Source organism: Eubalaena glacialis, chromosome 20 (genome assembly GCF_028564815.1).
Source record: "Eubalaena glacialis isolate mEubGla1 chromosome 20, mEubGla1.1.hap2.+ XY, whole genome shotgun sequence".
Lineage (NCBI taxonomy): Eukaryota > Metazoa > Chordata > Mammalia > Artiodactyla > Balaenidae > Eubalaena > Eubalaena glacialis.
In genome coordinates, this window is record NC_083735.1 from 17004192 (window position 1) to 17018628 (window position 14437).

General features: G+C 36.1%; 1 long non-coding RNA gene across 1 annotated transcript in view; it reads right to left on the reverse strand.

Moving 5' to 3' along the window:
- Positions 1-3105: 3105 nt before the first annotated feature.
- Positions 3106-14437, reverse strand: part of LOC133081357 (uncharacterized) — a 394489-nt gene continuing 383157 nt past the window's right edge. Inside the window, exon 3 of the long non-coding RNA XR_009698789.1 lies at positions 3106-3225. This is a non-coding gene — a long non-coding RNA (uncharacterized LOC133081357). The remainder of the gene's footprint in view (positions 3226-14437) is intronic.

Genomic DNA, 14437 nt, shown 5'->3' on the forward strand with positions numbered 1-14437 from the left:
TTGCTACTCCAGCTTTCTTTTGATTTCCATTTGTGTGGAGTGTCTTTTTCCATCCCCTCACTTTCAGTCTTTATGTATCTGAAGTGGGTCTCATGTAGACAGCATATATACGGGTCTTGTTTTTGTATCCATTCAGCCAGTCTATGTCTTTTGGTTGGAGCATTTAATCCATTCACATTTAAGGTAATTATCAATATGTATGTTCCTATTACCATTTTCCTAATTGTTTTGGGTTTGTTATTGTAGGTCTTTTCCTTCTTTTGTGTTTGCTGCCTAGAGAAGTTCCTTTAGCATTTGTTGTAAAGCTGGTTTGGTGGTGAATTCTCTTAGCTTTTGCTTGACTGTAAAGGTTTTAATTTCTCTGTCAAATCTGAATGAGATCCTTGCTGGGTAGAGTAATCTCGGTTGTAGGTTTTTCCCTTACATCACTTTAAATATGTCCCACTACTCCCTTCTCATATGCAGAGTTTCTGCTGAAAGATCAGCTGTTAACCTTATGGGGATTCCCTTGTATGCTATTTGTTGTTTTTCCCTTGCTGCTTTTAATATTTTTTCTTTGTATTTAATTTTTGATAGTTTGATTAATATGTGTCTTGGCATGTTTCTCCTTGGATTTACCCTGTGTGGGACTCTCTGCGTTTCCTGGACTTGACTCTTACCTTTCCCATACTAGGGATGTTTTCAACTATAATCTCTTCAAATATTTTCTCAATCCCTTTCTTTTTCTCTTCTTCTTCTGGGACCCCTATAATTTGAATGTTGGTGCACTTAATGTTGTCCCAGAAGTCTCTGAGACTGTCCTCAATTCTTTTCATTCTTTTTTCTTTATTCTGCTCTGTGGTAGTTATTTACACTATTTTATGTTCCAGGTCACTTATCCTTTCTTCTGCCTCAGTTATTCTGCTATTAATTCCTTCTAGGGAATTTTTAATTTCATTTATTGTGTTGTTCATCATTGTTTGTTTACTCTTTAGTTTTTCTAGGTCCTTGTTAAATGTTTCTTGTATTTTCTCCATTCTATTTCCAAGATTTTGGATCATCTTTACTATCATTATTCTGAATTCTTTTTCAGGTAGACTGCCTATTTCCTCTTCATTTGTTTGGTCTGGTGGGGTTTTACCTTGCTCTTCCATCTGCTGTGTGTTTCTCTGTCTTCTCATTTTGCTTAACTTACTGTGTTTGGGGTCTCCTCTTCACAGGCTGCAGGTTCGTAGTTCCTGTTGTTTTTGGTGTCTGCCCCCAGTGGCTAAAGTTGGTTCAGTGGGTTGTGTAGGCTTCCTGGTGGAGGGGAGTAGTGCCTGTGTTCTGGTGGATGAGGCTTGATCTTGTCTTACTGGTGGGCAGGTCCGCGTCCGATGGTGTGTTACGGGGTGTCTGTGACCTTATTATGATTTTAGGCAGCCTCTCCGCTAATGGGTGTGGTTGTGTTCCTGTCTTGCTAGTTGTTTGGCATAGGGTGTCCAGCACTGTAGCTTGCTGGTCATTGAGTGGAGCTGGGTCTTGGCGTTGAGATGGAGATCTCTGGGAGATTTTTGATGTTTGGTATTATGTGGAGCTGGGAGGTCTCTGGTGGACCAATATCCTAAACTTGGCTCTCCCACCTCAGAGGCACTGCCCTGACGCCTGGCCAGAGCACCATGAGCCTGTCCTCCACACGGCTCATAATAAAAGGGAGGAAAAAAGGAAAAAGAAAGAAAGAAAAAGAAGATAAAATACAATAAAGTTATTTAAAATAAAAAATTATTTAAAAATATTTTAAAAGTAATTTAAAAAAAGGAAGAAAGAAAGAAGAGAGCAACCAAACCAAAAAAACAAATCCACCAATGATAACAACTGCTAAAAAGTATACTAAAAGAAAGAGAAAAAAAAAATACACGGACAGACAGAACCCTAGGACAAATGATAAAAGCAAAGTTATACAGACAAAATCACACACAGAAGCATACATATACACACTCACAGAAAGAGAAAAAGGGAAAACAATATATATATCGTTGCTCCCAAAGTCCACCTCCTCAATTTGGGATGATTCTTTGTCAATTTGGGTATTCCACAGATGCAGGTACATCAAGCTGATTGTGGAGATTTAATCCGCTGCTTCTGAGGCTGCTGGGGAAAATTTCCCTTTCTCTCCTTTGTTCGCACAGCTCCCGGGGTTCAGCTTTGGATCTGGACCCGTCACTGCGTGTAGGTCGCCTGAGGGCGTCCGTTCTTCGCTCAGACAGGACGGGGTTAAAGGAGCAGCTGCTTCGGGGGCTCTGGCTCACTCAGGCCGGGGGGAGGGAGGGGTACGGATGCGGGGCGAGCCTGCGGCGGCAGAGGCCGGCGTGACGTTGCACCAGCCTGAGGCACGCCGTGTGTTCTCCCGGGGAAGTTGTCCCTGGATCGCGGGAGCCTGGCAGTGGCGGGCGGCACAGGCTCCCGGGAGGGGCGGTGTGGTTAGTGACCTGTGCTTGCACACAGGCTTCTTGGTGGCGGCAGCAGCAGCCTTAGCGTCTCATGCCCGTCTCTGGGGTCCGCGCTGATAGCCGCGGCTCGCGCCCGTCTCTGGAGCTCCTTTAAGCGGCGCTCTGAATCCCCTCTCCTCACCCACCAGGAAACAAAGAGGCAAGAAAAAGTCTCTTGCCTCTTCGGCAGCTCCAGACTTTTTCCCGGACTCCCTCCCAGCTAGCTGTGGCACACTAACCCCTTCAGGCTGTGTTCATGCCGCCAACCCCAGTCCTCTCCCTGCGATCCGACCTCCGAAGCCCGAGCCTCAGCTCCCAGCCCCCGCCCGCCCCGGCGGCTGAGCAGACAAGCCTCTCGGGCTGGTGAGTGCTGGTCGGCACCGCTCCTCTGTGCGGGAATCTCTCCGCTTTGCCCTCCGCGCCCCTGTGGCTGCGCTCTCCTCCGTGGCTCCGAAGCTTCCCCGCCTCCGCCACCCGCCATCTCCGCCTGCGAAGGGGCTTCCTAGTGTGTGGAAACCTTTCCTCCTTCACAGCTCCCTCCCACTGGTGCAGGTCCCGTCCCTATTCTTTGTCTCTGTTTTTTCTTTTTTCTTTTGCCCTACCCAGGTACGTGGGGAGTTTCTTGCCTTTTGGGAGGTCTGAGGTCTTCTGCCAGCGTTCAGTAGGTGTTCTGTAGGAGTTGTTCCACATGTAGATGTATTTCTGATGTATTTGTGGGGAGAAAGGTGATCTCCGCGTCTTACTCCTCCGCCATCTTGAAGCTCCTCCTACATTTAACCTTAATATAATCAATTGTAGAATGAGCTAAATTAAGAACACATGCAGTTTCAATTGCTTAGAAAAAATACATAAGAAACCAAGAGAGAGAATGCTGCTTCAGAGTCAACAATGAATACAATCCAAAGAATTCTACTACCATCACAAATGTGCCTCTAGATTTTATTAGCAAGCCTATTCTCATTGGTTTTATGTACAACTTAATTTTTGTTCAACCTCCTTCTATGTTGCTGGGAAAAGGATAACTAAGAGAGAGGAAGAAAGTATTGATAATTTCAAAACTTTTTATAGAATACACACTTGAAAGTTTATACGAACAGAGTCACTCCAACTTTTACAGATCTGGCATTGACTAGTAATGAGTTGAACACTATTTACAGCTATTAATATATTAGGCACCAGTTAAGCTCTGAAGTTGTTACTATAACCTGAGAAGACTTTAGGCTTCCCTACCATCCTCAGCTAAAAGGCCAATAAATAAATTACTACCTTAATATATTCACTGAAATGGCCTGTAAGAGTTAATAGTGGTACCCAAGAGCCTATTTTACCTTCAGAACAACTTCATACATAAATGGAATCTGATTCAATATGAAAAGAGTTAGGCTTACAGTATTCCCTTACCAGAGGTGAGCACATATTTTTATTTCCATATTGTAGGTAAGGAACTGAGACACAAAAAGGAATTTTATTCTCAGATTCACAGCAACTTTAATGGTATAGCCAATGTTAATATGAGGCTTGTTATTAATCTGACTCTAAAAGTAGTATTTAATTAACCCTTAGGGTGTCAATTCCTCTTCCCCAAATAATGCAGAAGGCTGCCAATAAGAAAAGAGTTTATATGGGGTCTTAAGAATTACAGTTCGGGACACAAAGATACTGGTAACCTCAAAAGAGTATTCCGAGGAAGAGAAAGAGTCAGGGGCTTATATAGACAAAAAAGCCATGAGGTTGTCAAGAGGTGCCTGGTAAGAATTCTGATCGACTCTGATGTGAGACAGAAAATATCTGTCCTTAAGGGGTCATGAGTTGTTTTAGGATAGGGGTCTGTTAAGTTAGACTGTCGGGAGTATCTGCCAGATGTTCTGGATGACTTCATCAGGTCAAAAGTCAGGTTCTATTCAGGCTAAGATGTACATAAGTCACATATCCGTAATGGCCTCTTGGCACCATTTTAGAGAGCTCTCTTAGCAATCCCAACTCCATTTTGGTTTTCCTTTCACAAGCGTAAATGTACATTGAAGTTCCTGGACAATTTTTTTTATTACTAGTACACTTGGCATTTCCTGGCTTTACCACTGGTGGTTTATTGGTGTAATGTCAGATATCTATATTCATTTCTGCTATGTGATTTTTAAAAACAAAATCCTTGAAGGTAAGCTAATAAATTTAGCTATTTTTTCCAGTAAATTTAAGTACTGCTGAAGAAAAAAAATATATACTCTAACTGAATTCACAGGGTCAAAATTAAAAGAAGAAGGCACCAACTTCAGTGCCGGGATATTTTCTGCAATGTGACAGTCAAGAACATAAAGGCATGAAGCTTGGTACTCTACTTGCCCAACAATATATAAGAAGGGTTAGTGTGTATGTCTTTTCTTGATGACACATATAAAGAAAGTCTCAGACATATTATTTTTGCATTGTGTCTCACTACTACCAGGACATTCTGACTTTGAAATTTTGAGTAACAGCAACAGTAATGCTAGAAAAGATTCCGAATGTAGTTTTGTCTTTAGAAAAGCAAACTGTGCTACTTCATTAACAATTTCCTCCAAAGGAGATTTCCAAAATATAGTTGGAAGGATTTAGAAAATGCTGGAGCTGCACTTTAAAAATGTGGTTTCTTGAAACCTCCACATAAATACAGAAAAACTTTATATCCATCCTTTACTGTTTACTAACTATACAGAAAGGGGGTGTTTAAAAGCCCAACAACTTTCATATTGCAGTTTTGGATAGTACATTTCTCTAAGTGTAAACAGAAATAATTAAGGTAATTATTGTTTGGATCCTCTGGCAGCAAAGCACATGTTTATTTTAAGCAACAGATGTTCAAAAAATGCTTGAAAATGCATGGCTCTACCTGAACCACAGTTTCATAAAGAAAGAGGAAAAAAAATATCTGCAGCAAGATTTTTAGAAGGCTGCAGCAGCCTTTCTTGCCCATGTAAATAGCTTCACTGCTGAAGAGCTGAGTCATTGGTTTTTCCAACACTCGTTTCTCACTAACTGAAAGAAAACACTCTTTTTTTCCCCCCAGAAGCCAATGCACTGAAGCTGTTAATTAGAGTGTGTATGGGTGGCATTTGAGACTCAACCAGGCCACACATTCTACACTGTGGGTAGGATATCAAATTAACCCAGTGAGAAGTCTCTGATAAGATTTAACCTCCCAGCAACACCCCCAGGCCATTTTGGACTGAAGAATGAGGAATTTGAAGGACTTTTAAAATAACACTCTGTAAAATGCTCACAACAAATCAGCATAAAGCCATACAGCACAGGTGTGCCTGTAATTGGAAAATGGTCTGTGTTCAATGGCCCCTCAAATTCACCATCTTCTCAGCAACTCCTTTGGGTTTTACAAAGCAGTTCAGGAAGCCTAAGTGCTGACTGAACTTTTCTGAATATTTAGGTTTATATATTTCATGTAAAGTCTAGAGATGGGTTTTATTTTCCCCCAACTTTTACATAAGGAGCTGGCATTCCTGTCAGGAAGACAGGCGCCTAAAGCTCCATCTATAAGTCTGATTAAAATAAAAGATTCTGGATGCATGAAAAATTCACACGAGGAATAAAGGAATATGTTATATGAAGAATATATTACAGGTGTTATGAACCCCTTTATGTCCAAAGCTATTTTACAACTTTGAGCTAACTATATTTGCAGAGTAACAGATCAATCCAAAGAACATGATCGCATGCTTTATCTGAATACTTATTAAATTGAACAGAATGTCTCAGATTGCTAACACAGCCGCTAATTTCTGTTGATGTGCTGATAGAAATTGTAAAGAATCAGTGAAGGAGGACTATCTGTTGGGCATTTAGTGGGCAGAGTGCTTGCCATTTTGCAAGTTCTCTTCTTAGCAATGTAATACCTTTGTTTGGTGAGCCAGGCTCATTGATTGCTGTAACAAGCATCTGCTTGTCACTCTGCCTTTAGAAAACTTTGCAATTCAGCTGCATTGCTAAAAGCAGTGCTACTGGCATACAAAAGAAAACTTTTTCCATCCAAAGTACCTCCTTCTCCTTTTTCAGTTGTGGGTGATGAATCTATAAAATAAAAAGCTGTTCTCTTGCACAGCTAATCTGGACCCACTTGTCTACTTGAGAGCTGAATACCTTGGTTGCGCAGAAGAGCTACTCATACAGAGAGTTTTCTCTGAAAAAATACCTCAGCACTAAAGAAGACATTATTGAGAAACTTCTCACCATATTAATTATTTGCTTTAGTGCAGGTTAATGATACATATGATATAATGTAAAGCTCAAAGACCCCAAATATTGGAAATGGGATAGAGGGGATCCATTCCAAACCTTCCCAAATCTTCTTTCCATAGATTAGAGAACAAAATCTGAGACCATGCTTGTGATTTGTCATACTGATAATTAAGTATAAGCAATGGAAAAATTGGAAGTAGGTTAGCTAAAAAGAAAACTAAAATGAAAATAAAAACTTAAAAAATCATTAGTTATATAACTAAAATGGATCTTTTAGAGAAGATGGAAAATTGGACCATCTCCACTCAACAGAACCAAACCTAGACAAGGCTCTTCATGAACACCTTGAGTTCTCTTTATAAATTATAAAATATGATAAATATGATAAAGAATGATAACAATATATTTGATTTTGATAACTAGGCTCCTCACTGGGAAAGTTGCCTCATTGTCTTTATGGAATATTAGGGTATGATCAGCACCTCTCTTTGTACTTCATGTTTTACAGTTAATTTGGTGAAAATTATATTTACGTGCGTAAAATATTATTTGAAATTGAAAACAGCCATAGAAAGGTTTATCTACTTTTGTTCTTCTTATCATTTATACATTATCTCATGTACTGGTCAATTTTTATTTTACATATACATGTAAAATAAAATATACATCATGGTGCTTTCCCATATAAAAATTACCTTTCATGATATGGTATCTGCCAAACAAAGTTATGAATATATGGGAATGTTTTTATAATACACGTGGCTGGTTATACATGCCATCTGTCTAATAACACAATGGTACAGATGTATTAAAAGTATACTTATAAATGTTGCACAACATTGAAAGATGACAGATTCATTTCATTAGTATAGATACCATTAGTTTCATTTTATATTGTAGTGTGTCATCAGTTTGCTCCCATTTTCTTGTAATTGGCAAATGTAATTTCTAATTTTTAGTTGATAAGTTACAGTCTTTGCCTGGGTTTTCAGGCTGAGAGATAATTTAACAAATGGGATGTGGTAAATGAGCAAAAAATTCAGGTAAAAGATAAACATTTCACTTTGCATAAGATAATGTATGGCATCACTAATACTATAAACAGTGAATGTTAAAATACATCAACCTTTAAAGGATAATAAAATCAAAAAGATTGCTCAAATAAAGATCTTAGAGTAACAATTCTTATAAATCAAAATTATAATCAACATGATTTTTTTAAAGGGGAAATTAAAGGATTGAAAGAGTATTTTCGTATGATACTTTCAACAACAGGCATGCTTCATTTGGTGCAATAGATGAATTTCTGTATAGCTATTTCTTTTTTTTTCTAGTAAGTTATTCATAAGTTAAATACCTGAGGGAAGATTGCTAATTAAAGGAATCCAATAATGAATCATTTTCTTCATATAAAACTTAACTAAAGTCTGCTTGTTAAAAGTGGGTTTTTGCTTATAAAGTTAATTTTAAAGTTAATTTGAATTGGGTACAAACATTTGTTTATGTGTAAGGCTGATAGTCTGTGTTAGTGAAAAACCACAGTAAAATGATACACAGAGTACTCATCACTTAAAACCTACGATTATCACAATTGCTCAAGTTCTGTATTACCCAAAAGAGGTATATTATTCATTAATAGCTTGCACAGGGTCAGTGTTTAACATATTTATACTTTTTCAAGCAGTTGTACCTAACTTTTAGCTACTAGGTACTATAAACAAGATTTAGAGAAATAATGGAAAGTATAAGCCTTGCCTTCTTAAATTCATATTTTAAGAACTTGGAAATAGGTGAATATGAAAATACAATAGGGGATTGGAATAGGCCCTTTAAAAATACAAGTATTTCTTGTTTTTTAAAATTTCAAAACTGTTTATCCTATCATACATATGTCATATCTACCATACAGAGGAAAATACAATACATACTAAAAATGTGTTAATAAATGGGTTCTGTGTGTGTGTGATGAGAAACAGTGATAAAACTATATATTATTTTGTAACTTGCCTACTTTCTTTACTTTGTGTCTTTTCCATTATTACTATGAGATATTGTTGAAATATTATTGTAATACACATAGTCTTTAAAATAATACTCAACACACACAAAGAGTTATAGCTAAAAGATAACAGAAAAGGTAAAATTGAGCACTAAAAAATATTTCATTCATCTAAATTAAAGCATAAAGGCAAGAACAAAACAAAGAATAGAAGTGAGACAAATAGAAAACAAACACCAAGATGGTAGACTTAAACCAGTACATTATCAATTACTAACATTAACTAAAATACACTGAGTATACCATATAAAAAGTAGAAATAGCCATAATAAATAATAAACAAAATTAATTATTTTTTAAGAGCTCAAACTTGCAATATGCAGTTTAAAAAAATACATTTAAATATAAAGAAACAGACAGGTGGAACATATATACATGGGAAGGAAAATACAGACCAAGATATCATTAGGCATAAGAAAACTGGTATGGCTATACACTATTGAGAAAAAGTAGACTTCAAGACATTCAATATAACCAAAAATAAAGATAAAAATTTCATAATCATAAAAGTTCAATGAAACAGGAAGCCATAAACAAGTTTAAATACAACTAATAACAATGTTTCCAAAAAAATGAGGCAAAAACTGACAGAACTAAGGAGAATATGTCAATAGACAAATAGAGATTTTAATACCTATCATTCAGTCATTGATTAAAAAAAAACAGAAACAGAAAAAAATGATGATATAGAGGATGTGAACAACACTATCAACCAAATTGCCTAATTGACATTTATAGAAAATTACACCACAACTTCAGAATATACATTTTTTTAAATGAACGTGGAAGTTGATTAATAATTCAAGCCTTAATAACCTGTGAAGGATCAAAATTATGAAGGAGTATATGTTCATTCTTACTCTCTTAATATAGCAGTATTAAAATAGACATCACAAATAATAAAATAGCTAGAAAATACCCAAATATTTGAAAATTAAACAGTGAACTTTAAACTTCCAAGATCAAAGGAAAAAAACACAAGGGAAATTAAAAGTTATTTTGTATTTAATTTTTTGAAATATATACTTGAAGAGAAGCCTAACATAAATTATCTAAGTTTATATCTTAAAAGGTGACAAAAAGAAGAGCAAATTAATCAAGAAGGAGGTAGGAAAAAGGATTCAATAAAAATGAAAATGGAAATAGGTAAAACAGAAAACCTGACAATGGAGAAAATCAACAAAATCAAAATCTAATGCTTTGAAAGGATTAGTAAAATTGATTAACACTTAGGAAGACTGATCAAACATAAATGAAATAATTTACTAATATGAGGAATGAAAGAAGGACATCACTTTCTATCATACAAACACTAAAATCTTCATGTCAATAAATTCAAATTAGATTAAATGGAAAAATTCCTTTTAAAACACAAATGGACATATCAAGATATAGAAAAAATATGTGTATCTTAAATTTATAATTTAAAACTTTCCCACTAATAAAATATAGTTATGAATGGCTTAATTGGTAAATTCTATAGTATATTTTATGAAGATATAATACCAATCTTATAATTTCTTTCAGAAAATAGTGAAAGAAGGAAAAATTCATAACTTATCTAATAAAGCCACCATACAACTGATATCAAAACCTGATAAAGATATTAGAAGAAAATTACAAACAGGTATCTATCATGAATATAGACTCAAATTATTAAAAACATATAAAAACCTAGAATCCAGCAAATGACAAAAAGCACAATAGGCAAATGAGATTTATTCTAGGATCTTAAGCAAGATTGTTTAAAATATTTAAAAATCAACCAATGTATTCACCATATTAAAACAATAAAGAAAAATACTCATATCATCCTTTTCAAAGATGCAGATAAATCATTTTATAAAATTATTAGATATTTAATTTCTAAATATCATGCAGAAAATTAGGAACAAAAGGAAAATCCCTGGTTAGATGAAAAGCATCTTAAAAAAACCTACAGTTAACAACCTACAGATCCTACCATCCTAACAGATGGTAAAATCTGTACCCTTAAAATCTATGCCACTTATCATATTTAAATTAAACTCTAAAAATATGTCTGGTCAAATGTTTTAATGTTTTGTGTGTGCTTTAAGGTATATTTATCAATTGTTTGGTGGAAGTAAATACATAAATAATTTTCTCAAAACTGTTTTCTGTCTCACTAATTCTCTTTTCAGGTATATCTAAATTACTCTTTAATTCTTCCATTGAGTTATAAATGTCAATGACTTTTATTGACATCTTATATTCTATGTCTGATATTTCCACTCTACAAAGTCCTAGGTATAAGTCTGATAGGTCCTGATTACTCATATATTTGTTATATTTTTCATTGTTAAATTTTATTTGTCCAAACCTAATTCTTAGGAACACTGAGGACCTGGATTAAGGATGATATTCATTAAAAGAATATTCCTTTACTCCTGACAGGAGGTGCTACCTACTTGCCAGAACTTTAAGTTAATTTTTATAGTTGAGATTTCCCTGATTGTGCAGGGAATGTAAATTCAAATCACAGACCCATGTGAGAAAAGTTTAGCAATTCTCAGAGAAAAATTAGCATCATCATTTTTTTTCTCACCTGGAGCCTACAAAAATAACCTGTTTTCTGGATTGATTCTATTTATCCCAAAAGGACAGTTCCCAGCTTAAAACTTATACTTGAGCTGTCCACTATTTGTACAGCATCCTCAGATTTAGATTTTCCTCTGCCAGACCTAAGATCTAGTGTCCGATTTCCATCAAAGCTCTCTATGCCTGCCAAAGGCCCTTGCATTCAGGGCAGCCCAGTCTTCATATTTATTTACCACTCTGGTATCAGCTTACAGTGTTGGGGGGAGAAGCAGGGTTGGAGGTCCTTGCGGAATCTTCATCATCTTCTTGTAAATACAGCAATGCATTTAAAAGTTTATGCTGTATGACCCAGCAATCCCACTACTGGGCATATACCATGAGAAAACCATAATTCAAAAAGACACATGCACCTCAATGTTCATTGCAGCACTATTTACAATAGCCAGGTCATGGAAGCAACCTAAATGCCCATCGGCAGACGAATGGATAAAGAAGACGTGGTACATATATACAATGGAATATTACTCAGCCATAAAAAGGAACGAAATTGGGTCATTTGTAGAGATGTGGATGAATCTAGAGACTGTCATACAGAGTGAAGTAAGTCAGAAAGAGAAAAACAAATATCGTATGTTAACTCATCTATGTGGAACCTAGAAAAATGGTACAGATGAACTGGTTTGCAGGGAAGAAATAGAGACACAGATGTAGAGAACGAACATATGGACATCAAGGGGGAAAGCGGCAGGGGTGTGTGTGTGTGTGTGTGTGTGTGTGTGTGTGTGTGTGTGATGAACTGGGAGATTGGGATTGACATATATACACTAATATGTATAAAATGGATAACTAATAAGAACCTGCTGTATAAAAAATAAATTTAAAAAAATTTTTTTTAAATTTATGGTTGTAATTTATCCAACATCTGCATATTTTATGCCAGAAGGGCATTTCAGAATATCTACTCTGCCATTCTGATGGAAACATAAGTCTGGACTCCCATGACCTTTGTTATTTTCTTAAATAATTTCTTAAGTATTATATAAGGGCGCTCATACAGTGATAAAAGTAGGCATACGTCTATGTTGTGGAGCCTAGTTTTGCTGCATTGGAAAACTTTCATCCAAAAGTAAATATTAAGCAAGATTCTTTCATTTCCAAAATTGTTTCACTGTAGTTAGGCAAACTTGGAAGCTGTTTGGTTTCTTGCAACCAGAGAAGATTGGAAAATTACTGTTTCAGGAATTTGGGCCCTAGGAAATATGGCTCAGTGTGTACCTGCTTTACAGAAAAAATAAATTTATACAGCTGTGAACAAAACCACTGTAATTTGCAATGCTCCCTCACTTTCTGAAGTATTCTAAGTCTTTACTTTGCTCTGAGTCATATGGGTCATCAGAAGAAAACAAACATTCCCGCTCTCCCCTACTGTATTTTAAACTAAGTGATATGTTGGAAATTACGGTGCTGACAAGCGTGATAGGATTAGAATGCTGACACATGGATAATCCAACTGTTTCTTTTAGCCCATTTAACTCATGTGGTTTGGTGTAAACACTGTAATATCACCTGCCTCCTTCTGCATGCCCATTAAAAAATGCAAATAAATCCTGGTTTACTTTGACTTTAATGGTTATGGTGTCTGTATTTTGTATTCTCCACTATCATAGCACTGCTCCAATTCCATTCAAAGTATGGTTTTCTGAAAACAATTAACTTTCTTGAATGCAACTTTTTTTTTTTCTTTTCTTTTTTTTGCATTGCACAGCTAGGGAGTTTATCTGGCTTTCAGTCAATGAGCATAGCCCATCTGGTGCATGCGTTGATTACATGATTTTTGGTGAAGGAGTAAAGAAGTAATTCTAAGTTGGATTATCCCTTTTAAAATATTACTAGCATAAACAAACCCTGAAAGTTTGGGGGTCCCTTTCAATGTTCTATTTCCAATGAAATGTGGTAAACCTGAAAAATAGAGCTTTCTGACTACACAAAGAATAGAATGAACAGAATACATGGAATAGTTTGGGCCAATAAAATAAAAAGGAAAGATTCAGTCCATTAGTTTAAGTTTAGTTTTCATATTTAATCTAGTATATAGATAGCTCAAAGATGTTTTTCATAATAGGACATAATATATCATATTTTATGATAGTTTGAATAGGAGCCTGGCTCTGCTGAATGTTGTATTTTTATGTCTGCATATGACAGAAGAGTTCTTGTTCACTAGGATAAATCACTGAGGAAGCGGCTTCTCCCACTTCTTGACAAGAGCCCCCATCCTTCTTAGGATCCTAAGGTAGCCTTGGGTATAGAGGCCTTTGGGGCTCTCTGGTACTTTCTTACAGACTCAGCAATGCATTTAAATGTTTATGGTTATAATTCAGCCAGCATATGTGTGTTTTATAGCATAAGTACATTTCAGAATATGTGTTCTGCCATTCTGATGGAAATGTAGTCTGGACCACACCATGAGTAAGCATTTTTTTGAAATAATTTCTATGAAATAATAAGAAATATATACCTGGTTCCTGACAGAGATCCTAAAACCCTTGTAAATAGAAGTGCTATGAGAATAATTTGTTTTAATATTTGATCTTTGACCCTGGTTCTTGACACAGAGTCCTTAAATCCCTTGAAATTTCCTGGGTGATAAGACTGTCTTTGGTTCTAATGAGATGACTATTGGTGGGCTCCTGGATAGAGAGGCTGGTCTCAGAAAGGCCAAGTCACAATTAGAAGCTTGGAACTTAAACCCCACCCCCCATTTGTTTGAGAAATAAAAGGAGCTGGAAATTGAGATAATAATTGATCATGCCTATTGTGATGCAGCCTCCATAAAAATTCCCTCATATAAGGTTTCAAGAGCTTCTGGGTTGGTGAACACATCTACACACTGGGAGTGTGGCATACCCTGGTTCCACAGAGAAAGAAGTTCCTGGGGTCTGGACTCTTCCAGAACTCACCATATGTATCTCTTCATCTGTCTGTTCAATTATATCCTTTAAAATATCCTTTGTAATAAATTGGCAATAGTTAAACTGTTTTCTTGGGACTGTGAACTGCTTCAGCAAATTATACAGCCCAAGGAAGGGGTCATGGGAACATCTAAATTGTAGAAGTTGTGGGTAACCTGGGGACCTACTACTTC